This window comes from Bos grunniens, chromosome 7 (genome assembly GCF_055505025.1).
Source record: "Bos grunniens cultivar Pamir isolate PY7600 chromosome 7, Bosgru_T2T1.0, whole genome shotgun sequence".
Lineage (NCBI taxonomy): Eukaryota > Metazoa > Chordata > Mammalia > Artiodactyla > Bovidae > Bos > Bos grunniens.
The window spans coordinates 85,809,761-85,836,702 of NC_141171.1; the positions used below are offsets into that span (position 1 = coordinate 85,809,761).

General features: G+C 35.8%; 1 long non-coding RNA gene across 1 annotated transcript in view; it reads right to left on the reverse strand.

Moving 5' to 3' along the window:
* Positions 1-26,427, reverse strand: part of LOC147369917 (uncharacterized) — a 98,313-nt gene extending 71,886 nt beyond the window's left edge. Inside the window, exon 1 of the long non-coding RNA XR_015168104.1 lies at positions 26,321-26,427. This is a non-coding gene — a long non-coding RNA (uncharacterized LOC147369917). The remainder of the gene's footprint in view (positions 1-26,320) is intronic.
* Positions 26,428-26,942: the final 515 nt, after the last annotated feature.

Here is a 26,942-nt window from a genome sequence, read left to right on the forward strand (position 1 = left end):
CTATGAATTCATCTTGTGGAACCAAGGTTATGTTCCTACTATTTGCATTTATATGAGAAAAAGTTAATTGGTTTCAACATCTAGTTAGAATTACTAGAAAAGCAAGTAAAATTTCAGATTCAGAAAATGAAGAGAAATCAACTGATGTGATAGAATGAATGTCTTAAACTTCATTTAGAATAACCTATTTCTAACATGTCTGAATGACAATAAACAGCATGTAAAAGATAAAAGTTGATAAAAGATGGGAAAGAAGACGGAGTAAAAGATTAACATACATATTTGAATAGAGAATATTTAGACTGGAATGTGGTCCACTGGAGAAGGGAATGGCAAACCACTTCAGTACTCTTGCCTTGAGAACCCCATGAACAGTATGAAAAGGCAAAATGACAGTATACTGAAAGAGGAACTCCCCAGGTCAGTAGGTGCCCAATATGCTACTGGAGATCAGTGGAGAAATAACTCCAGAAAGAATGAAGGGATGGAGCCAAAGCAAAAACAATACCCAGCTGTGGATGTGACTGGTGATAGAAGCAAGGTCTGATGCTGTAAAGAGCAATATTGCATAGGAATCTGGAATGTCAGGTCCATGAATCAAGGCAAATTGGAAGTGGTCAAACAGGAGATTGCAAGAGTGAATGTCGACATTCTAGGAATCAGCGAACTGGAATGGACTGGAATGGGTGAATTTTACTCAGATGACCATTATATCTACTACTGCGGGCAGAAATCCCTCAGAAGAAATGGACTGGCCATCATGGTCAACAATAGAGTCCGAAATGCAGTACTTGGATGCAATCTCAAAAACGACAGAATGATCTCTGTTCCTTTCCAAGGCAAACCATTCAATATCACAGAAATCCAAGTCTATGCCCCAACCAGTAACACTGAAGAAGCTGAATTTGAACGGTTCTATGAAGATCTACAAGACCTTTTAGAACTAACACCCAAAAAAGATGTCCTTTTCACTATAGGGGACTGGAATGCAAAAGTAGGAAGTCAAGAAATATCTGGAGTAACAGGCAAATTTGGCCTTGGAATACAGAATGAAGCAAGGCAAAGACTAATAGAGTTTTGCCAAGAAAATGCACTGGTCATAACAAACACCATCTTCCAACAACAAAAGAGAAGACTCTATACATGGACATCACCAGATGGTCAACACCAAAATCAGACTGATTCTATTCTTTGCAGCCAAAGATGGAGAAGCTCTATACAGTCAACAAAAACAAGACCAGGAGCTGACTGTGGCTCAGACCATGAACTCCTTATTGCCAAATTCAGACTTGAAGAAAGTAGGGGAAACCACTAGACCATTCAGCTATGACCTAAATCAAATCCCTTATGATTATACAGTAGAAGTGAGAAATAGATTTAGGGGCCCAGATCTGATAGATAGAGTGCCTGATGAACTATGAAATGACGTTCATGATATTGTACAGGAGACAGGGATCAAGACCATCCCCATGGAAAAGAAATGCAAAAAAGCAAAATGGCTGTCTGGGGAGGCCTTAAAAATAGCTGTAAAAAGAAGAGAAGCCAAAAGAAAAGGAGAAAAGGAAAGATATAAACATCTGAATGCAGAGTTCCAAAGGATAGCAAGAAGAGATAAGAAAGCCTTCTTCAGCGATCAATGCAAAGAAATAGAGGAAAACAACAGAATGGGAAAGACTAGATTTCCCTTCAAGAAAATCAGATACCAAGGGAACATTTCATACAAACATGGGCTCGATAAGGGACAGAAATGGTATGGACCTAACAGAAGCAGAAGAAATTAAGAAGAGATGGCAAGAATACACAGAAGAACTGTACAAAAAAGATTTTCACGACCCAGATAATCATGATGGTGTGATCACTGACCTAGAGCCAGACATCCTGGAATGTGAAGTCAAGTGGGCCTTAGAAATCATCAATACGAACAAAGCTAGTGGAGGTGATGGAATTCCAGTTGAGCTATTTCAAATCCTGAAAGATGATGCTGTGAAAGTGCTGTACTCAATATCCCAGCAAATTTGGAAAACTCAGCAGTGGCCACAGGACTGGAAAAGGGCAGTTTTCATTCCAAACCCTAAGAAAGGCAATGCCAAAGAATGCTCAAACTACCGCACAATTGCACACATCTCACATGCTAGTAAAGTAATGCTCAAAATTCTCCAAGCCAGGCTTCAGCAATATGTGAACTGTGAACTTCCTGATGTTCAAGCTGGTTTTGGAAAAGGCAGAGGAACCAGAGATCAAATTGCCAACATCCGCTGGATAATGGAAAAAGCGAGAGAGTTCCAGAAAAGCATCTATTTCTGCTTTATTGACTATGCCAAAGCCTTTGACTGTGTGGATCACAATAAACTGTGGAAAATTCTGAAAGAGATGGCAATACCAGACCACCTAATCTGCCTCTTGAGAAATTTTTATGCAGGTCAGAAAGCAACAGTTAGAACTGGACATGGAACAACAGACTGGTTCCAAATAGGAAAAGGAGTACATCAAGGCTGTATATTGCCACCCTGTTTATTTAACTTCTATGTAGAGTACATTATGAGAAACACTGGGCTGGAAGAAGCACTAGCTGGAATCAAGATTGCTGGGAGAAATATCAATAACCTCAGATATGCAGATGACACCACCCTTATGGCAGAAAGTGAAGAGGAACTCAAAAGCCTCTTGATGAAAGTGAAAGTGGAGAGTGAAAAAGTTGGCTTAAAGCTCAACGTTCAGAAAACGAAGATCATGGCATCCTGTCCCATCACTTCATGAGAAATAGATGGGGAAACAGTGGAAACAGTGTCAGACTTTATTTTTCTGGGCTCCAAAATCACTACAGATGGTGACTGCAGCCATGAAATTAAAAGACGCTTACTCCTTGGAAGGAAAGTTATGATCAACCTAGATAGCATATTGAAAAGCAAAGACATTACTTTGCCAACAAAAGTTCGTCTAGTTAAGGCTATGGTTTTTCCTGTGGTCATGTATGGATGTGAGAGTTGGACTGTGAAGGCCAAGCGCCGAAGAATTGATGCTTTTGTACTGTGGTGTTGGAGAAGACTCTTGAGAGTTCCTTGGACTGCAAGGAGATCCAACCAGTCCATTCTGAAGGAGATCAGCCCTGGGATTTCTTTGGAAGGAATGCTGCTAAAGCTGAAACTCCAGTACTTTGGCCACCTCATGCGCAGAGTTGACTCATTGGAAAAGACTCTGATGCTGGGAGGGATTGGGGGCAAGAGGAGAAGGGGTCGACAGGGGATGAGATGGCTGGATGGCATCACTGACTCGATGGACGTGAGTCTCAGTGAACTCCGGGAGTTGGTGATGGACAGGGAGGCCTGGCGTGCTGCGATTCATTGGGTCACAAAGAGTCGGACACGACTGATCGACTGATCTGATCTGAAATTTTATTACCACCAAAATGACTGTATAAATAAATACTAAAAAAGAAAATGAGTTTTGCATTCATAGTTTACCCATAAACACATACTCATGGGAATAACAGAAACCAGACATTAAATATAAAAGAAAAAATGAAGCATTTTGAAAGCTTTTCTTTTCCTTTTAAAGATTAATTTCTAATAGAGTAATATACACTTGATACATGGAACCTATTATGTGCCAGAAACTATTCTAAATAATTTGAATATCATCTGTTTTAATCCTTGAAATTAAATGCAAGTTGATGATCAGAATAGTGAGGCTGAGACTTTAGGTAATTTTCCCATGGAGAATTCAATCAATAGCAGTTACAGCCAGAATCCAGACTCAATTTTATCTGATTTAAAACCTCAAGCTTTTCCTATTACTCTACGCTATTTCTTGAATATCAGACAATAATGCCAGAATATTCCAACTATAAAAGACATATATTATAAATACAAAAGAGTTTACAGCGTTAATTCTGAAATCAAAGCCTCTGTTTATTTCAGGAAGTAAAACATCATTTCTGAAATTCAAATTAATTGTAATTCATAATCGTGATACTCTAAATGTCAAACAACTTTGCACAGAGGGAAAAATGAAAATAATATTTTTAAAAAGGAAAATATAGCATTTTACAACTTGTGAAATAGTAAGAACCATTTTCCTTTCAAAACCAAATATGATTTTAAATTCAGACATTGGAGAAGTTTCACTGTATCAATCTATTATGTCTCTTTGTGTGTGTATACATGTATATATGTGTATATATATATACACATACACCCAAAGTATATTAAATTACTTTCTGTTAGTGTGAATTTGTTTTGGATTTATTAATGCACTCAAAACCAATTTAGTTGTACATTTGGAAAGACCAAGAAAATGTTTTATTTTATCACAAAATTATATAATTGAAAGAATAAATACTATTAGGGTAAAAAAATTGACTAATATATGAAATATTACTCTAATGTCAAATAGTAAACCAGGAATCTCTCCTTTTGGGCTGCTTCACTTTGATTAACAAATTAATACGTGATACTTTAACCCTGTAAGAATTTTCAGTTTATATTCACTATACTTTCACAAGTGATGGCTGAAAGAATATGTTAATTTTCTCTTTCAAATATTCTCTCTGAACAAATAACTAAATGGTTGAAAAATTGCCTAGAGAATATAAGGTCTCTGATTATAAAAGTCTTGAATGATGTATTATTATAATTTTTTTTCTAATGAAAAGGGGAACTGTGTAAAAGTAATGAAATGTGACTTCCCACTCTATAGAGACTAGTTTAAATGAATGGAGCTTGTAGAGTTCTTGGGTTTTTTACAGACTGAAGCATTTCAAATATACTCTTACAGTTGCACTATATAATCCTCAGCTAGCTGAATGAAGGCCGGGCTAACCAATGTGATATGAAATCTTTGCCCATGACAGTTGCTGAAGGAACTCAACAGGTTCTTCACAATGTACTTTGGCTTCATTAGTTGTAAACCTGTTTTTGATTCTGCTGTCTGTGACAGTCTCCAGTCTCCAGAGGATCACTGAAATGACAAGCTTCCTTATCAGTTCATCTGAATGTTACAGCTGCTTTTCAGGGAAAGTGAAAGCCATGAATCCATCAGTCAAGGGAAATATGCTAATCCCTATTGTTTTGTGTCTATTGACACAGAAGTGAAAAACTAAAATGTTCTATCACGAAATCATGTCCTGTGAAATATTTTCTTAAAATAAGTTAAAATCCATATGAAAACTGCACTAATCTATAACAGATACAAAATGAGAAAACATATTTTAATGAGACAAAATCTAATAAATGAATGAAAGTGAAAGTGTTAGTCACTCAATTGTGTCTCTTAGAGACCCCATGGACTGTAGCCCACCAGGTTCCTCTGCCATGGACTTCTCCAGGCAAGAATGATGGAGTGGGTAGCCAGCCATTCCCTTTTCCAGAGGATCTTCCTGACCCAGGAATTGAACCTGGGTCTCCTGCATTATAGGCAGGTTCTTTACCATCTGAGCCACTGGGGAATGAGTACTGATTTAAAAATAATACTCTGTATTTCATTTGCAAATATATTTTTGGAAATGCATGTCTTTTAATCTCACTTCCAATATATCTTACAGACATTTAAGAAAGAGGTTAGGTTAAGATTTTCAATTTTGGGTATTAATGCTTGAAGATATGTCTCAGTAGATACTTTAAAGTTTTGTTGTTATTCACTCACTCAGTCCTGTCCAACTCTTTGTGACCTCATGGACTGCAGCACACCATATTTTCCTCTCCTTTACTATCTCCTGGAGTTTGTTCAAACTCATGTCCATTGAGTCAATAATGCGCTCCAACCATCTCATCCTCTATAACACACTTCTCTTCCTGCCCTCAATCTTCCCCAGCATTGAGATATTTTGCAATGAGTCAGCTGTTTGCATCAGGTGGCCAAAATATTGGAGCTTCACCTTCAGCGTCAGTCCTTCCAATGAATATTCAGGGTTGATTTCCTTTAGGATTGACTGGTTTGATCCCTTTGCTGTCCAAGGGACTCTCAAGGGTCTTCTCCAGCACAATTTGAAAGTATCAATTCTTCAATGTTCATCGCAGCACTGTTTATAATAGCCAGGACATGGAAGCAACCTAGATGTCCATCAGCAGATGAATGGATAAGAAAGCTATGGTACATATACACAATAGAGTATTACTCAGCCATTAAAAAGAATACATTTGAATCAGTTCTAATGAGGTGGATGAAACTGGAGCCTATTATACAGAGTGAAGTAAGCCAGAAGGAAAAACATCAATACAGTATACTAACGCATATATATGGAATTTAGAAAGATGGTAACAATAACCCGGTGTATGAGACAGCAAAAGAGACACTGATGTATAGAACAGTCTTATGGACTCTGTGGGAGAGGGAGAGGGTGGGAAGATTTGGGAGAATGACATTGAAACACGTAAAATATCATGTAAGAAACGAGATGCCAGTCCAGGTTCGATGGAAAAAAAAAAAAAAAGCCTAAACCAAAAGATGTCAAATCCACTTAATAACTATAAGAAAAGGGGGAGAGAAATTTATTAAGAACCAAGTGAATAGGGGTTAGAGAAAATGAAGTATTGTAAAGAAAGGGCAGCTTGAACTCTGTCTGACAAAGAAGAAGGTCTGGATTGTGTTGGAGAGAAAACTGCAGTAAGTTAATTAGGGGTAGAGAGCCAGGAAGCCCAGAAAGTGTTGCTAGGACATCTAGTTTCAAGTCACTTCCAGAGTCTGAGTAAAGAATGGAATTCTCTCCCTCTCATCTCCTCTCCTTATACCTCTTCTATGAATTATTGTTTTTGCATGACACACTAATCTAGGATGCAAAGAGTCTAAAATTTGAATAAAGTCCATCTAAAATAAAAAAAAAAAATTCTTCAGCATTCAGATTTCTTTATGGTCCAATTCTCACATCCATACATGACTACTAGAAAAAAACATAGTTTTGACTACATGGACTATTGTCAGTAAAGTGATGTCTCTGCTTTTTAATATGCTGCCTAGGGTTCTCATAGGTTTTCTTCCAAGGAGCAAGTGTATTTTAATTTCATGGCTGCAGTCACTGTCTGCACTTATTTTGGAGCCCAAGAAAATAAAGTCTGTCACTGTTTCCATTTTTCCCCATCTATTTGGCATGAAGTGATGGGGCCGGATACCATGATCTTAGCCTTCTGAATGTTGAGTTTTAAGCCAGCTTTTTCACTCCCCTCTTTCACCTTCATCAGGAGGTTCTTTAGTACCCCTTCACTTTCTAGGTGGTATCATCGGCATACCTGGGAATGCCAGACCACCTTACCTGCCTCCTGAGAAACCTGTATTCAGGTCAAGAAGCAACAATTAGAACCAGACATGGAAATATGGACTGGTTTCAAATTGGGAAAGGAGAACATCAAGGATGTATATTGTCACCCGCTTATTTAACTTATATGCAGAGTACAACATGTGAAATGCTGGGCTGGATGAAACTCTAGCTGGAATCAAGATTGCTGGGAGAAATATCAATAACCTCAGTCTGTCCATATGACTTTATTTAGCATGATAATCTACAGGTCCATCCATGTTGTTACCATTGGCTTTATTTCCTTCTTTTTTATTGCTGAGTAATATTCATATACATATAATTTGTGGTATGTATATAATTTCTATTTATATTATGTACAAATTATATACCACACACACACATATTCTTTATCCCTGATAATATGAACAGTTTCTCAAAGCAAATTTGGAAAACTCAGCAGTGGCAACAGGATTGGAAAGTCAGTTTTCATTCCATCCCAAAGAAGGGCAATGCCATGGAAAGTTCAAACTATTGCAAAATTGCACTCATTTCACATGCTAGCAAGGTAATGCTCAAAATCTTTCAAGCTAGGCTTCAACAGTACATGAACTGAGAACTTCTAGAGGTACAAGCTGGGCTTAGAAAAGGCAGAGGAACCAGAGATCAAAATGCCAACATCTGTTGGATCACAGAAATAGCGAGAGAATTCCAGAAAAAAACATCTACTTCTGCTTTATTGACTACACTAATGTCTTTGATGGTGTGGATCACAACAAACTGTGGAAAATTGTTAAAGAGATAGAAATACCAGACCACCTTACCTGCCTCCTGAGAAATCTGTTTGCGGGTCAAGAAGCAACAGTTAGAACTGGACACGGAGCAAAAGGCTGGTTCCAAATTAGGAAAGGAGTACAGCAAGGCTGTATATTGTCACTCTGTTATTTAACTTATATCCAGAGTACATCATGCGAAATGCCAGGCTGGATGAAGCACAGGCTGGAATAAAGATTTCCTGGAGAAGTATCAACAACCTCAGATATGCAGATGATACCCCTCTAATGGAAGAAAGTGAATAGGAACTAAAGAACCTCTTGATGAAGGTGAAATAAGAGAAGGGAAAAGCTGGCTTAAAGCTCAACATTCAAAAATCTAGGATCATGACATCTGGTCCCATCACTTCATGGCAAATAGATGGGGAAAAAGTGGCAACAGTGGCAGATTTTATTTTGGGGGGGGCTCCAAAATCACTGTCGACAGTGACTACAGCCATGTAATTAAGAGACACTTGCTCCTTGGAAGAAAAGCTATCACAAACCTAGAGAGCATACTAAAAAGCAGAGACATCAGTTTGCCAACAAAGGTCCCTATAGTCCAAGCCATGGTTTTTCCAGTAGTTATGTACAGATGTGAGAGCTGGACCATAAAAAAAGCTGAACACCAAAAAAAAAAGGCTCAAAGAATTGATACTTTCAAACTGTGGTGCTGAAGAGGACTCCTGAGAATCCTTGGACAGCAAGGAGATCAAAGCAGTCAATCCTAAAGGATATCAACTGGTATTATTCATTGTAAGGACTGATGCTGAAGCTGAAGGGCCATTACTCTGGCAACCTGATGCAAAAAGCTGACTCATATGAGAAGACCTTGATGCTGGGAAAGATTAAGGGCAGAGGATAAGGGAGGTGACAGAGGAAATGATGGTTGGATGGCATCACTGACTCAATAGACATGAATTTGAGTAAACTCCAGGAGGTAGCGAAGGACAGGAAAGCCTGGTATGCCACAGTCCATGGGGTCTCAAAGAGTTGGAAACAACTTAGCAACTTAAAGACAACAAATGAATGGACACTTAGGCTGCTTCCATGTCAAGGCTATTGTAAATAGTGCTGTTATCAACATTAGGGTGCATGTTATCTTTTCAAACTAGAGATTTTGTCCTTTCCCTATATATGCCCTGTAATGGAATTGCTAGATCATATGGTAACTCTATTTTTAAAGTTTTTCAAGGTACCCCCATATTGCTTTCCATAGTGGCTGCACTAACATACCTTGCCACCAACCGTGGAGGAGGATTCTACACCCTCTAAGCCTCCAGCATTTATTATTTGTAATTTTTTTTAATGGCCATTCTGAGTGTGAGTTGATACCTCATTGTAATTTTGATTTTCATTTCTCTAATAATTAGCAATATTGAACATCTTTCCATTGGCCTGTTGACCATCTGTATGTCTTCTTTGGAGAAATGTCTGCTTCAGTCTTCTATATTTTGATTTCTTATTTGTTTTTCTAATATTTAGCTGTATGGATTATTTGTCTATTTTGGAAATTGTATTATTTGCAAATATTTTCTCCTTCACCATAATTTTCTTTTAGTTTTTTATATGGTTTCCTCTTCTATGCAAAAACTTATAATTTTGATTAGGTCTCATTTGCTCATTTTTGCTTTTCTTTTTTCTTGATGTTATAAACAGAGTTTTAGAAAGATAATCCTGGTAAACCAGTAAATCAAGATATTGATCTCAGAGTGAAATATATATCTATTTTTGCCATTCTTCTAATATTAATGGTTTCAAAAAAAATTTATTTTCTATCAGAGTTTCTGTGGGTCAGGGATCTGCAAATGGCTTAAATTCAATGGTTGATTGTGACTTAAGGCCTTTCATGAAGTTGCAGTCAAGGTGTCCCCTAGGGCTCTAGTCATCTGTAGGACTGATTGGTGCTGGAGGATCTACTTCCAAGTCAAATCAGTGTGTGTGTTGACAATGGATCTCTGTTCCTCACCCTGTTGATTTTCCATGATAGTTGAGCATTCTCATAACATGGGAGCTGGCTTCACCTAAAGCGTGTGAGGAGAAGGCAAAGCCGAACGTAGCCTCACAAGTCAAACACTGCCATTTCCACAATAATCTACTGGTAAAAACAGATCATCTCTGTTTAATGTGAGAGGGAGATACACAATGCTGTGGATACCAAGAGGTTGGAATAATTGGGGGGCTTCCCTTTTAGCTCAGTTGGTAAAGAATGCACCCACAATGCAGGAGACCCTGATTCGATTTCTGAGTCGGGAAGATCCGCTGGAGAAGGGATAGGCTACCCACTCCAGTTTCTTGTTCTTCCCTGGTTGTTCAGCTGGTAAAGAATCGGCTGGCAATGCGGGGTCCTGGGTTCGATCCCTGGGTTGGGAAGATCCCCTGGAGAAGGGAAAGGCTACCCACTCCAGTATTCTGGCCTGGAGAATTCCAAGGACTATACAGTGTCGCAAGAGTCAGACATGACTGAGTGACTTTCACTTTTACAATGTAGAGACTGGCTACCTATGATGACTTCAGTTCCTTTAGTGAAATGTTAAAGAATAATATTGATGAGAATCTAAACTAATTAATTAGAGAAGACAATAGAATGTAAGCAATGGATATTATAAAACTATTTCATAGGTGTAATAAGCAAAATTGAAGGATATTTTGGCTCAGGAATAAGGGTTGTCAAGCCATGATGAAAAGAAAGATTGAATATTACAAATTTTTGTTTTAGGTGGCAAGGGAAAACACACAGCAACAAAAGAAACACCTCTGATAATAGTTGATACAGGAGAAAAATATTTTAAGCAAGTGAAGAATTGTAAGTTCATCCATTTATTTATTAACTCACTCATTCAACAAATATTTATGCATAGTACATTATGTTCAGGAAATTGTGCTAGAAGACATAGAACTGAATAAGAGACATAGAATTGAAAAAGACAAATAGCCCTTGCCTTCAAGGAGCTCACATTTAATAAGGAAAGAAGTGAGCACATCTATGTTTTATAATCCATTATTTTAAGAAAAAGTCTACCCATGATTCAACATCTTTTAGATAAAGCCTGATTTATCTTCTTTCTATTATAGCAGCTCTCTCAAATATATTACTTATACTTACTCTGTTTGCTTTCTAATCTATAGGTTTCTTTCAGTTCATTATATTCAAATATCTGTTTCCATCTACTTGACAGATTTTTTTTTTTTTTTTAAACCCAGTGACTAATAGCTCCCTCTCTGGCAAAGTCAATTGTCTTACTTTACCTCTAAACAGATTTTATTTTCTTTATTTTCTTTATTTCTAAAATCACTGTGGATGGTGACTGCAGCCATGAAATAAAAAGACACTTGCTCCTTGGAAGAAAAGTTATGACAAACCTAGACAGCGTATTAAAAAGCAGAGATATCACTTTGCTGATAAAGGTCAGTATAGTCAAAGTTATGGTTTTTCCAGTAGTCATGTACAGATGTGAGAGTCAGATCATAAAAAAGGCTGAGCACCAAAGGATTGATATTTTCACACTGCAGTTCTAAAAAAGATTCTTGAGAATCTGTTGGACTGGAAGGAGATCAGACTAGTTAATCCTAAAAGAAATCAACCCTGAATATTCATTGGAATAACTGATGCTGAAGTTGAAGCTGCAATACAATACTTTGGCCACCTGATGTGAAGAGCTGACTGACTGAAAAAGACCCTGATGGTGGGAAAGATTGAAGGCAAAAGAAGACGAGGGCAGCAGAGGATGAGGTGGTTAGATAACATCATCAACTCAATGGACATGAATTTGAGCAAACTCTGGGAGGCAGTGAAGGATGGGAAGCCCGGGTACTGCAGTTCCTGGGGTCACTAGGAGTCGAACATGATGTAGGAATGAACAACAACAACTATAGTTTATTTACTATGTTGTGCTAGTTTCTGGTGTACAGAAAAGTGATGCAGTTTTATATATATATATATATATTTATATATATATACATATAATTTTTTATATTTTTCTCGATTTTGTTTTATTACAGGATTTTGACTGTAGTTCCCTGTGCTATACAGTAGGTCCTTGTTGTCTGTCTATTTTATATATAGCAGTTTGTGTCTGCTAATCACAGACTCCTAATTTATCCTTCTCCCACCATGTTTCCTCTTTGATAACCAAAAATTTGTTTAATATGTATGTGAGTTTGTTTTGTGAATAGGCTTATTTGTATCATATCTTAGAGTCCACATATATATCATATCATATGGTATTTGTTAGACTACAGTTTTTGAAGTACCTATAATTAAAGCAATCATTCAGAAGGAAAATTTGTATCTGAGCATGCTTAAAGATGAAAACTGAAATTTTCAAGAATTATGCTGACTTCCTATTTCTACTTTTTTGATTAATGCTTAATATTTTATTAAATTTATCATGTAATTGACTTTTCTCTATTAATCTGCATAAAATAATATAAAAATCATTGTCATGAAAACCTAATTATTTAATTATTAATTATTTAATTAATTAATTATTTAATTAATCTTTTCATAACTTTAAATATAATTTTCAATTTTACAGATGATAATAGAGCAGTGTATAAACATTTATATAGGAGAACAAAAATAAACTTCTAAGCAGCCACAGTGTGCTAATACCTTATTCTTAGGGGAGATAGTATGTGATTATCTGCCACTACTCTGGGTGATTGATGTACTAGAATATATAGTCAAACTCATTTAGCCAGTGTCCTAGGGAGAGTGGTATTCTTTCGTTGTGTCTTTTTGATGGGGACTTAACTTCACATGTTTGACACTTAGTCGAGTAACACCTGTTGTGATTTGAAAATCCTTTCACAACAGGCAGGATTTTTCTATGCATAGGCTGGGAGAACTAAGATGGGCTCAGAGTAAGAAGATTTAAGAACTGTAGATTTGGAAAGGAATAAATTGAAGAAAGAATGTTAGTATGCATTATGACTGCTTTTTGTTCAAAATTCTAATTCAATGAAAATCAATTTGTTCATACTAAATGGATAAATGAGGCTATAACTGGTAGATTTAAAAGGTATTTCAAGGAAAATATTAATAACAAATTAATTAATTTAGCTTACAATTCAATCATCACTTATTTCAAAGATTAAATAATACGATAGTATAATATTAATGCCAAATTTTATAATATTGTTTATATATTGTTGATGTACATATCTTTACTTCTGGTATGCTAGGGAATCTTAGTGATCTTTATCTCCCTTCCTTAATTTATAAAGCCAGTCTTCCCCTCTGATTTATGGAAAAGCCAAAAACTGTATCTATATTTTTTTCTTTAAATCAGGGGAAAGAAACTGTCTTGCCTTTTCTTCCTATTGCATCAGTATAGATTTTCCCATTGTATATTCATTTGTACCACAATATTGTCCCTCACTTCTTTCCATTGATTATCTATATAGTAATACATTCCATCCCCCTAAACTTGACCACTCACTTCCTTTCCAGTCACTAATATGCGTAGCCTTTTCAATCTAGGGAATCTTTTGTTTCATTTATAAACCTTTCATACAGAAAATATCAATTTATAATTTATAAAATATTTCTTTCAAAAAAATAAAAAAATAATTTCTAAAGAGAAATATAGTAAACTATTGCAATCATATTAAGGTTATCAGCAGGAATTATTTTGCCAGTCATATTTTTCTTCTACCTGAACATGCCAATCAATTTCCTCATAACAACCCTTACAAATCCTGTTCTACTCATTATTCTCATTCCAGTAAGATTTTGATTCAAAAAATTTTAATGATGATATTAATTGACACAAATATAATCCAATTCACATAACAATGCTACAAATACTGGATAACATGACACAATGGGAATAATAAGAATATTTCTAGGCTTTAGGCAAAGTAAAATATGGATAGATACATGTAGAGTGTTAACTTGTTTTATAGAACAAGAAGGAAATATCAGTCAGTTGTATACCACACAAAGATATTCATCTATGTAGCACTGCTACTGCTGCTAAGTCACTTCAGTCATGTCCGACTCTGTGCGACCCTATAGATGACAGCTCACCAGGCTCCCTGTCCCTGGGATTCTCCAGGCAAGAACACTGGAGTGGGTTACCATTTCCTTCTCCAATGCATGAGAGTGAAAAGTGAAAGTGAAGTCGCTCAGTTGTGTCCGATTCTTAGAGACCCCAGGCTCCTCTGTCCATGGGATTTTCCAGGCAAGAGTACTGGAGTGGGGTGCCATTGCCTTCTCCGAGATATAAGATAGGCAGATAGTATTTTGTCATTACATATGAAATAAGGCTTTGAAGAAAAAATAAGATAAAAGGCATTATTTAATGTGTATATAGTATATGTGTGTGTTGTACATATATTTTTTTCAGATGCCCCCAAAATAGAAGGAAGGTATGAATTTTAAAACTATGTTGAAATTATGGCATTTGAATAAGGTCTTCAGGGAGGTGAAGAATTTCATCAGTCAAGGAAATGAGAAATAATCTGTAGGACTATGACTCTGTCATCTAGAGTAATATCTTAAAACATAAAAAGACAGTTATTCAAGCTTTCATTTATAGGAATACAGAAGAAAAGAATAACTAATGTGATAATTTATATAGTCATGATTCAAAATACTTTTTGCAGGTTGGCATACTACATAAGATTAGTAATAGAGAGAGAAATATATTCAAGCTTTGCATTTAAATTATAGTACCGCTGATGGAAAGCTCACTATTTAATTGTATTACTGTAATACTTTGATAGAAAATTAAAGTGATCCAAAGTCTGATTCTCTGCCACTGGCTATTGATATAAATGGAGGAGTATTGGTTTTGTTTTCAAATATTTGAAAGGAATATCATGCCTAATAAGGCATGTGTTCATGTCTTTTATCTTCCAAACCTTGAAAATAAAGGCACTGGCTAAAATGGTAGAAAATACAGTTTTTGCTCTATATAACTGTTTGTCAAAATCATACAGTTATAAAATTTAATCGTGAGCTTTCCACTGTCATCTGCACATAGATAATTTTCCTAGAATTTATGTTGTTAACATTATGTAAGTAATTTATAACATATACTAAATTGAACAGCTTCATGAAAAACTAAACCGCTTGGGTTTTCTTTATTTTTTGTTTCTTTTTTCTTACTAATCTCTCTCACCTAGATTAATATCTGAAACCAAACAGATCTTGATAAATATTGAATAAAAGAATTCATGAATAAGATAAGAAATAGTTACAATTAAATTACACAATTCTTATACATTATAGATTCAGTTTATGCTTATAGAATAAATGTATGATATTAAAAATATCTTCCAAATATAATATCCTATATTTCTCTTCTGTTATATTTTATAGCCTCAAACAAATATTTCAAAAACATATTATATGAATAAAGCTTATATGTAAGATACTACATGAACAAAGACTGATTTGAAAAATAAATACTAGGGATCTCTAGATAATAGTCAAATTAGCCTTTGGTGAATTGATTCAATTATTTAACAATAATTACTTTTATTTTCAATTTTTTTCTTATTAGGCAGTTTGAATGTGAGTAATTTCAGATATAATACATTTTAAATGAAACAAGAAAGCAGATGTTACTAATTTGAAATAGGTAATTTCAACCACAAAACAGATTGATAAAACTGTATAAATTAATATAAAAGGAGTAAAGGAAAATACTTTTAGATCTTTGTTTCACTAGGTGACAATCTCTTAAATAATCAAAGGAATTTACCACATTAAAAAAGACTCATTATGTTATGCTTAGGTCTTCCTTGGTGGCTCAGAAGGTAAATACTCTGCCTGCAATGCGAGAGACCTGGGTTCAGTCTCTGGGTTGGGAAGATCCACTGGAGGAGGGCATGGCAACCCACTCCAGTATTCTTGCCTGGAGAATTCCCATGGACAGAGGAGCCTAGCAGGCTACTACAGTTCATGGGGTCACAAAGAGTAGGACATAACTGAGTGGCTAAGCACACACACGTTATGCTTTATAAAAACCACTAATTTTCACTGCTTTGTCACTCAAGTGGAAACTTTCATTAAAAACATCCAGTAACACTGGTAACTGTAAAATTTCTTATTTATTCCTTAATTTTTCTGCTTGTCACTTTTGCAATTAAGGACATATGAAGGCTGTTCTGATACAGTTACATTTTTCTGGCTTTCTAACCATTTATTTTCTTTTTCTCTATCTTTTCAATGATGTTGCTCTTCCCTTACTTCCTTAAGTCTTTTCTGTCATTCACTCATTTTACTAAACCTTATTGGGTGCAAATAACATACCATAAATGTATTAGACTTTGAGAATAAAAATAACTAATGTACGGTTTCTGAGTTCAGACGAGTATGTAATACAGAAAATAAAACCAGTATTTAATAGGGAGCTTGTTATGAAACACTGGATGATACAGAAATATAGGATCAGGGACTAGAATAAAGATGTCTAATTTAAGCTTTCTGACATATAAAGATAAAAACTGAGCTAGCAAAGTTAAGGAATAAATGAAAACAAATTGTCTGTATGCAATTGTCAACATAAGTATTTAAGGCAACAGAGCACAAAATCATATTGTAAAGGTTACTAGAAATCATAGTGATTACTGACAGCCCCAAGCCACAGAAGGAGGAAAGTCCTAAGACCTACACAGATGGGAGTAATTTGTTTTAAATAATTACACTAGCAAGAGACAGAAGTTTACCTGCAGAAAAATTTGGTTTTGTCAGAAAAATGGAAAGATTTACTGGATGGTGGTCTCAATTTGTAAAGTGCACTGTAGTATGTGTGTGTGTGTATGTGAAGAAAAAAAGATACCTGTTAAAAGTGAACTTGGTGTGAGTATGAAAAATTGGATGAGAATGGTTGCTGATCAAGACTCCTGAGAATGATTGGGAGGTAGTAGTGAATGACAACTAAAACTGGGAATAAGTACTGGTGCTTATTTGGACAACTGTATGTTTTCCTTCAGCAATGTTCATGGGTTTAGTATTGAGGCAGAGAAATCATAAAGTTGGATTTATCTAGAGGGGTGCTTTGAAGTTGGGAATATTGCAAGGGTAGAGCATGGAGATAGGTTAGATTAATCATAGGAGTGGTCATAGGTATACTAGGAAGTACTTAAAATACTGAATGGATTGATTCAATGGGGTGGGGGGTAGAAAAATGTTGATAGTCTCATAGTAGTAAAGAACAACTTCTTGATAAATAAAAACATCTGGGATCTTTAAAGTGTTTCTCCATTCTCTAATATTACATTAGAGCAAGTGCTATCAGATTTTCTTTAAGATATCTCTAGCACATCTTTTGGAGAAGGCAATGGCACCCCACTCCAGTACTCTTGCCTGGAAAATCCCATGGATGGGGGAGCCTGGAAGGCAGTCTATGGGGTCGCACAGAGTCGGACACAACTGAAGTAACTTAGCAGCAGCATCAGCAGCACATCTTTACTGTCTAGACAGTAATTTTTTATTAAATTTTTGCAAAATTGTCATGAATTTCAGGGGCATCACTGACCACAGAACCTTTCTACTCAATACAACCCTGGGTCTACTTCCATTTCAGTGACAAATTCACGATCAGCATGTATAATAAAATCCTAGGCTGCCACTGACCTTATCAAAACAGATCTCTATTCAAATATTATTATAACTTTTTTTCTAAACTCAATGGAAGATTTGAACCACATTTCCTTTAGTGATAATACCTTCACCTGGGCACTGTGATCACATTTACTGAACATTAAGGATATTCTTCTATTATGTGCTGATAACTTCATCACAAAACACTTTTTATACTCTGAAGCTCTGCTTCTATATTACATGTTAACAGGTATTTTTTTCCTAAAAATATGTCACTCCAAATCCAACTGCATTAGGCTTAATGATTTCAGCTGCAGCCATAATTCCCCAGTATATTTTATACTATGTACCACAGCGCCTCAATGTGTCTCATAGCAAGTTTCTAATCTGCCCTTGCCCTGCTCACTCTATGAAGTGAAGTGAACTCGCTTAATCATGTCTGACTCTCTGTGACCCCATGGACTGTAGCCTGCCAGGTTCCTTCATCCATGGAATTTTCCAGTCAAAGATACTGGAGTCGGTTGCCATTTCCTTCTCCAGGGTATCGTCCCAACCCAGGGATTGAACCAGGTCTGCTGCATTGCAGGCAGACCACTGTCTAAGCCACTGTCTAAGCAAGTCCCCAAGCTTATTCTGTAGTAACCAACAAATATTTAAATGTAGTGTTACCATGTTTTCCACACCCACACAAGGAAGTGAAATGCACTTGAACAAACATGCTTTTTAGAGGGCTAGCTGGCTCCTTATTAACCGGGCTTCTTTGTGAGGCCAGTATAAATCAAGGGTCCTTATGACACCCATTAAGTGCTTTAGAAGTCAGAATTGATGACTAGAGCAGGTTTAGATTTCTCAGTTATCCTGTGGTAAATCTTTATTTAGCCTTAAAACATTTTTCCACGGGCCTGAACATCATTTCAGTAATGAAAAAGGATATTAACTATAGTTGCCATTAAACTACCTTTATGCTGGGCTTCCCTGGTGGCTCAGAGGTTAAAGCGTCTGCCTCCAATGCGGGACTCCCGGGTTCGATCCCTGGGTCAGGAAGATCCCCTGGAGAAGGAAATGGCAACCCACTCCAGTACTATTGCCTGGAAAATCACATGGACAGAGGAGCATGGTAGGCTACAGTCCATGGGGTCGCAAAGAGTCGGATATGACTGAGTGACTTCACTTTCACTTTCATGCTAGGTTATTAAAGTTTCTTGGATCCATTTTATAAAAAAAAAATTACTTTGCTAATACACACATATTGTAACATGGTAAACCTTGATGACCTGTCAGAAATGACCAAAGTTTGTGTTACACAAGGACTGGAGTCTGGAAAATATTATAAATGTAGAAAAGTCCCTGGATAGAATCTTGTCCCAGCTATCTTATGTAACCAATTTATAGCATTGAGAGAACTCTTCAGTTCTCTGGTTCTATTTCTCTAATTGAAGAATAAATTAATTATAACATTAGATTTGAGATAATCATAAGGTTTTTATCATTCAATTTGTTAATATGGTGTATCACATTGATTTATTTGTGAATACTGAATCCTTGCATCCTTGGGATAAAGCCCACTTGGTCATGATGTATGATCTTTTTAATATGTTGTTGGATTCTGTTTGCTAGAATTTTGTTGAGGATTTTTGCATCTATTTTCACCTGTAATACTGGCTTGTAGTTTTCTTTTTTTGTGGCATCTTTGCCTGGTTTTGGTATTAGGGTGATGGTGGCCTCATAGAATGAGTTTGGGAATTTACCTTGCTCTGCAATATTCTGGAAGAGTTTGAGTAGGATAGGTGTTAGCTCTTCTCTAAATTTTTGGTAGAATTCACCTGTGAAGCCATCTGGTCCTTCGGTTTTGTTTGTTGGAAGATTTTTGATTACTGTTTTGATTTCCATGCTTGTGATAGGTCTGTTAAGATGTTCTATTTCTTTCTGGTTCAGTGTTGGAAGCTTATACTTTTCTAAGAATTTTTCCATTTTTTCCAAGTTGTCCATTTAATTGGCATACAATTGCTCATAGTAATCTCTTATGATCTTTTGTATTTCTGTGTTGTCTGTTGTGGTTTCTCCACTTTCATTTCTAATTTTATTGATTTGATTCTTCTCCCTTTTTTCCTTGATGAGTCTGGCTAACAGTTTGTCTGTTCTATTTATCTTCTCAAAGAACCAGCTTTTAGTTTTGCTGATTTTTACTATACTCTCCTTCATTTATTTTCCATTTATTTCTGCTCTGGTTTTTATGATTTCTTTCCTTCTACTAACTTTGGGGTTCTTTTTTTTTTTTTTTTTTTTGAGTTGCTTTAGTTGTAAAGTTAGGATGTTTATTTGACATTTCTCTTGATTGAGGTAGGGCTTGTATTGCTATGAACCTCCATCTTGTATTGCTATGAATCCTTCAGCAATACTGAATCCCATAGGTTTTGGGTTGTTGTGTTTTCATTTGTTTCTATGCATATTTTGATTTCCTTTTTGATATTTTCTGTGATCTGTCAGTTATTCAGAAGCGTATTGTTTAGCCTCCATGTTTTTTTTTTTTTTTGGATAGGTTTTTTTTCTCCTGTAGTTGACATCTAATCTTACTGCATTGTGATCAGAAAAGATGCTTGAAATGATTCCAAATTTTTTAAATTTACCAAGGCTAGATTTATGGCCAAGGATGTGATCTGCTCTAGAGAATGTTCCATGTGCACTTGAGAAAAAGGTGAAATCCATTGTCTTTGGGTGAAATGCCCTGTAGATATCAATTAGGTCTCACTGGTCTATTCTATCATTTAAAGCTTATATTTCCTTGCTAATTTTCTGTTTGGTTGATCTATCCATAGGTGTGAGTGGGGTATTAAATTCCCCCACTATTATTGTGTTACTGTTTATTTCCCCTTTCATACTTGTTAGCATTTGCCTTATGTATTGAGGTATTCCTATGTTGGGTGCATATATATTTATAATTATTATATCTTCTTCTTGAATTGATCCTTTGATCATTATGTAGTATCTTTCTTTGTCTTTTATCACAGTCTTTATTTCAAAGTCTATTTTATCTTATATGAGTATTGCTACTCCTGTTTTCTCTTGGTCCCCATTATCATGAAATATCTTTTTCCAGCCCTTCACTTTCAGTCTGTATGTGTCCCTAGGTTTGAGGTGGGTCTGGTCAGAATGGCTGCCATCAAAAACTCTACAAACAAAAAATGCTGGAAAGGGAGTGAAGAAAGGGGAACCCTTTTACACTGCTGGTGGGAATGCAAACTAGTACAGCCATTATAGAAATCAGTGTGGAGATTCCTTAAAAAACTGGAAATAGAACTGCCATATGACCCAGTAGTCCCACTGCTGGGCATACATACCAAGAAAACCAGAATTGAAAAAGACACATATACCCCAACATTCATTGCAGCACTGTTTACAATAGCTAGGACATGGAAGTAACCTAGATGTCCATCAGCAGATAAATGGATAAGGAAGTTGTGGTACATATACACAATGGAATATTACTCAGATACAAAAAAGAACACATCTGAGTCATTTCTAATGAGGTGGATGAAACTGCAGCCTATTATACAGAGTGAAGTAAGTTAGAAAGAGAAATACCAATACAGTATACTAACAGATACACGAGGAATTTAGAAAGACAGTAATAACCAACCTATATGCAAGACAGCAAAAGAGACACAGATGTAAAGAATAGACTTTTGGACTATGTGGGAGAAGGTGAGGGTGGGATGATTTGAGAGACTAACATTGAAACATGTATATTACTATATGTAAAATAGATGACCAGTGCTAGTTCAATGAATGAAGCAGGGAACACAAAGCTGGTGCTTTGGGACAACCCAAAGGGATGGGGCAGAGAGGGAGATGTGTGAGGGTTTCAGGATGGGGTGACACATGTACACCTGTGGCCGATACATGTCAATGTATGGCAAAAACTACCACAGTATTGTAAAGTAATTAGCCTCCAATTAAAATAAACAAATTAATTTTAAAAAAATGTAGAACTGAAGACAATTCCTGTTCTGAACTTCTATCATGTCAATATTTCACAACTGTTAGACTAGTAATTATTCAGATGATAGAGAGCAATAACAGATTGCAGTTAGAAATTATCCATTGAGTTTTCATACAAGGCATACTTCTGTCTGCACTTCAGGTCCTAGAAGATGAGAATCAAAAGGAATTCATGTTCTCTTAATCATATTCATGTTCAGTCATGTCCAACTCTTTGCTACCCCATGGACTATAGCCTGCCAGGCTCCTCTGTCCATGTAATTTTCCAGGCAACAGTACTGGAGCAGGTTGCCATTTCCTATTTCAGGGGATCTTCCCAATCCAGGGATTGAACCCTCACTTGTTTTATCTCCTGCACTGGCAGATGACTTCTTTACCACTAGCACCACCATTCTCCCCTTAGGCTCCATTCAACATTGTGCAATCTAGAGTGGATAATAGTGGACCTTCTGAAGAGCATATGTTACAGGCAGTGTCAGCTCAGTTCAGTTGCTCAGTCGTGTCCGACTCTTTGTGACCCCATGAATCCCAGCACGCCAGGCCTCCCTGTCCATCACCAACTCCCGGAGTTCACTGAGACTCATGTCCATCAAGTCAGTGATGCCATCCAGCCATCTCATCCTCTGTCATCCCCTTCTCCTCCTGTCCCCAATCCCTCCCAGCATCAGAGTCTTTTCCAATGAGTCAACTCTTCGCATGAGGTGGCCAAAGTACTGGAGTTTCAGCTTTATCATCATTCCTTCCAAAGACATGCCAGGGCTGATCTCATTCAGAATGGACTGGTTGTATCTCCTTGCAGTCCAAGGGACTTTCAAGAGTCTTCTCCAACACCACAGTTCAAAAGCATCAATTCTTTGGCACTCAGCTTTCTTCACAGTCCAACTCTCACATCCATACATGACTACTGGAAAAACCATAGCCTTGACTAGACAGACCTTTGTTGACAAAGTAACGTCTCTGCTTTTGGATATGCTATCTAGGTTGGTCATAACTTTCCTTCCAAGGAGTAAGCATCTTTTAATTTCATGGCTACAGTCACCATCTTCAGTGATTTTGGAGCCCAAAAAAGTAAAGTCTGACACTGTTTCCACTGTTTCCCCATCACAAAATTGTAACTAGTATCAAATATAGATTACTTAACACAGTTATCACCCAATGGCTTTCAAAACAGTAATAACAAGACAGATCATGTGATAATTCATAACAGTCTCATCTCACTTGTGATCTTCCAAATTAATTTCATTTGCAAGGTATATTGCTATTTTGGTGTATCAATACAATGGAATCATTTAATAAAGTATCTTTCATAGTAAAACAACTGTTTAAAACAAGACTAATAGCCAGGACATGGAAGCAACCTAGATGTCCATCGGCAGATGAATGGATAAGAAAGCTGTGATATATATACACAATGGAATATTACTCAGCCATTAAAAAAATACATTTGAATTAGTTCTAATGAGGTGGATGAAACCGGAGACTATATTATACAGAGTGAAGTAAGTCAGAAAGAAAAACACCAATACAGTATATTAACACATATATGTGGAATTTAGAAAGATGGTAATGATGACCCTATATGCAAGACAGCAAAAGAGACACAGATGTATAGAACAGTCTTTTGGACTCTGTGAGAGAATGCGAGGGTGGGATAATTTGAGAAAATAGCATTGACTCATGTATATTATCATATGTGAAACAGATCACCAGTCCAGGTTCAATGCATGAGACAGAGTGCTCAGGGCTGGTGCACTGGGATTACCCTGAGGGATGGGATAGGGAGGGAGGTGGGAGGGGGATTCAGGATGGGGAACACATGTACACCCATGGCTGATTCATGTCAATGTGTGGCCAAAAACCACTATGATAAAGTAATTAGCCTCCAATTAAAATAAATAAATTAAATAAATAAAAGAAAAAAGAAAAACAACCATGCTTAAGACAAAAAAATAGACTAAAGGCCTCAAATGGAGTTACTTATGCAAAGCCTCAGCCACCAAACTGAGTACTGACCTAAAAAGAGTTTCATCTCTCTCCAAAACAAATCAGTCAATCAGGAATCACCATATCAGCATCGGTTAGGTATTCTGATAGACCCCTGACTTTCCCTAAAGGAAAGTTATCCTGAAACAACAACCCTTCTTTTTTGTCAAACAACTTCTTTGTTTATATTTCTTTCTGACTATAGAAGTCTTTATATATAGCTCCTCAGAACTACTTTACCTGATAGACTGGATAATGCCCAACTCATGAATCATTGAATAAACCCAATAACATCTTTAAAACTTACTCAGTTGAATTTTTATTTTTAATACACCAAAATATGAAAAATGGAAAAGTTATTCATCAGAAATATATTTTATTATTTCTGTATAAGCATATTTATTTTGTTAGAGTCATATTCAAAAGTTATGAAGATAAACCAAAATGGAAAAAGCTAACACTTAGATTCTACATTTTATTTAATAAAAAAAAAACTTCCTAAAATATATAACAATATTTAATTTTTTTAATTTTAAAAATTTAAACTGAACTCAACTGAAAAATTGTTTTGCTTGCCTATACTTCTAGACCTATATGTATATATGTCTAGGCTTTTGTGATATTTCATGTTCCAAGGGATGTTGTCAACGATACTTAAGTATGTATTGCAAAAATCCATGTGGGTTAAATAAATGATCCTATTTTACAGACATTATACAAATTTGTTGTTTCACTTCCATACTTTCAGTCTATATATATTTTTTTTCCAGGACCAGTTCAAAATTTTACTTTTCAAGACTATGTGAAATTATTATTTTAATTTTTGAAATATTCTGAGACTGATATTCCTTCACAGCAGCAAATAAATCATAAAGATAGCAAAGGAGACTACTGCTTCTTACCTAGGTCAAATCACTAAAATGATCACAGCCAGAGATAAATTCTGCCATTTTCTAGTTTGGAGTCTAATTTATTCAATGACCCCCAGTCATAAATAATAGGTAGGAAAACACGAATTCAAAAAGCAATCTCCGTTTACTTAAGCAAGAGGAACGGTGATCTTCTCCTCAAAAAGCTCCCAGGCTATAAGATTCAGAAAGACCACAGTCCTTTACAAAAGTAAAGAAACTTTTTAGTCATTTTTCCATATTCTATCCACTGCTCAAGCTTCTCCCAAATAACTTTCCCATATACTGAGGGTGCAGTCTTTAATCCCTCTGGTTTGTTTTAAAATTCTAAGTTCCAGCTGGAGACCTCTTTTAAGTTTAAGCCTTGTCTACTGGCTCTTCAAGTGGCTTCTGGATACTGACACCAGCAAATTACTCCCAGGGTATATGAAACTTTAAAGGACTGCTTATTACATGGGTTTGCAGATTCAACTTGGATATTGGTCTCTCTGTTTCTTGCTGAATTTCTTGAGAAATTAAATAAAACTTTATTTATTCATCCGTTATTTCTGTTTGCAAAGCTAAATTTTCCAAATACCTAATCTGCCATATTGCTTGACATAAACGTGTTCACTAGCCTTTACCTCTTATATCCCATTTTTATTCTCCAACTCCTTTGGGCAAAGCCCAAGGAAGATCTCCTGACACCACAGTGAATGACTAGCCTCTATCAGATTTCACAATAATAACAACAACTGAAGCAGTAGCCAATCCACCATTTTTGTTATTTGGCTCCCTCATTCACTCTAGCTTTTACAGATATTTCTGTACTATACTTTTATCAAAGTATGAGACATTTCACAAAGTATGAGACACAAAGTAATGCTCTGTAAATGTATCTATGTCCTGACAATGATATATCAAGCATACTCTAAAATGTCTGATTAAAACAAAATCTTCCTTGTACTCTTATTGTTATAAAATACATGGCAGTGACTAGTATCAGATATAGTCTATGATTAAGAGAGGATAAGAAAGAGAAATGGTGGTGTGGTTGGGTATATCCAAAGTTAGAATATATAAACTAGGAATTTCAAAGTTGAGAAAATCTGAACACTAATTAAAATTGCTCTCACTATTTACAGAGCAGACATATATACACAGATACACACACACACTCTCCATACTACTGTTTATACATCCTGTTTAAATGTACAGAACTGTTATTTTCTCACTCTCAATTTCTTTTCTTTACTACATCAAAAAGCTCAGTTTATTTCTCCCACAGCAGGTCTTTTTATATGGTGTCCCTCTGCCTAAAATTAATTTCCTATTCACCTGAATACCCTCATTTCTTACATAACTATCTTGCCTCAATTTTTCATGCTTTAAATTAAATATCATCTCCTCGGAAAAGCCTTACTTGGCTACCAATATAGGCACTTGCCTTTATTATTCACAATTTCTTCATACTACTGTTTTCTTCATAATATTTAGGAAATACAGCATTGTGCTTTTGTTGCTTCACCTCTAATTAATTGATTTATCTGTTTAACTGTTTATTTTGTGTTACTAATATCAGGTTATAAACTCTTGTCAGAGTTTATTCACTAATAATATACTCAGCACTCAACAGCGAATCTACTCATCTAGTAGGCTCTGAATATCATTAACTGAATAAACAAAAACGTTTATCTAATTTTATATGGTATGCTATATTATTCATCAGAGATGTAAACTAAACTCTCATTTATAGAATGAATAACAATATGACTCATTGTAACATCCTCCACTCAAAAAAATCCCCAGTTGTTTATAAGAACTTTTTACCATCTACTTTCAGAGGATTACTCACCACTGATTATTTGGAAGCAAAATATCAAACATCTGTGACTTGTCCTTGATCTGTTCAGTGTGGTTTCCTTGTCCTTAGTTCGCTCTTTAGGCTTCATGCAGAGAACTGAGGAGAGATGAAAACAAAATACATTTCACAATGCCATAAACAAGTTTGTAAAATCATATGTTTACATATATACTCAATTTTATAAAAAATCAAAAAGCTTCATCTCACTGAATTTTACAAATACAATAAGGAATTCTGTGACATTTTTAACTGATTTATTTTTTCTCGATATATTTTCTTTGTCTTGTTGGTTTTGAAAATCTGTTGTGCCTTTAGGGAAAGGGAATTTAACATTATTTTGTGGGTCATTTAGTGGATACATTTAATCAAATGGCTCATATTGTTTCTGAATTCTGATAATTTGTTACTAATATTTCCTTATTTTTTTTCTATCTGATTGTTGAACCTACTTGGATTGATATTTAATATCTATGAATTTTTTGTGATACTTTTCATATTTTTTTTTGCCCTTGATTCAGGAAAATATTCTCAATGTTAGCCTAAAAAACTTTAAAACTTAAAAGACTCAATCTTATGATTTTAGACTTACAGAGTTGCAAAATCATTACAGACA